Raw genomic sequence first — 861 nt, 5'->3', positions numbered from 1 at the left:
CATGGAAAGCTTTCAGCTTTTCCCCATTCAGTATGATGTTAGCTATGGGTTTTTCATAGACAGCTTTTACAATGTTGAGAAATGAGCCTTCTATGCCAATTTTGCTGACAGTCTTAATTATGAAAGGATGTTGTATTTTATCAAATGCTTTTTCTGCACCAGTTGACACAATCATATGGTTTTTGTCTTTCTTTCTGTTAATATGGTACATTACGTTCATGATTTTGCATAGGTTGAATCACCCTTACAACCCTGGAATAAAGCTTACCTGCTCATGATGTATAACCTATTTTACATTTGTTGGATACGATTTGCTAGTTTCTTGTTGAGAACTTTCGCATCTATGTTCATCAGAGATATTGGTCTGTAATTTTCCCCCCTTGTCATGTCCTTTTCTATTTTGAGGATGAGAGTGATGGAGGTTCCATAAAATGAAATTAGGAGTGTTCCTCCCTTTTGTATCTTTAGAAATAGTTAGAGTAGAATGGAATTAACTCTTCTTCAAAATTTTAGTAGAATTCAGAAGTAAAGCCATCAAGACCCAGGCTTTTCTTTGTTGGGAGGTTATTCATTACTGATTCAACCTCATTGCTTGTTGTGGGTCTATTCCTGGTTTCTATGTCCTCCGGTTTTAATTTTGGTTTATGTATCCAGCAGTAATTTGTCCATCTTATCTAGGTTTTCCTGTTTGTTGGCGTATAGTCCTTCAAACTATGATGTTTTTATTTCTATATGTCTTCTGTATTTCCTGTCTCATTTCTTTCTCTTTTTTTTTTTCCCTATAGTGCACATGCACTCGCCAGAAAGATAGAGACAAACAGAGAGACAGAAAGTGAAAAATCACCCCCCTGGGGGGGGGGG

Source organism: Tupaia chinensis, unplaced genomic scaffold (genome assembly GCF_000334495.1).
Source record: "Tupaia chinensis unplaced genomic scaffold, TupChi_1.0 Scaffold000533_1, whole genome shotgun sequence".
Taxonomy (NCBI): domain Eukaryota; kingdom Metazoa; phylum Chordata; class Mammalia; order Scandentia; family Tupaiidae; genus Tupaia; species Tupaia belangeri.
The sequence above is the reverse complement of the archived record's forward strand: the minus strand, read 5'-3'. Positions refer to the sequence as shown.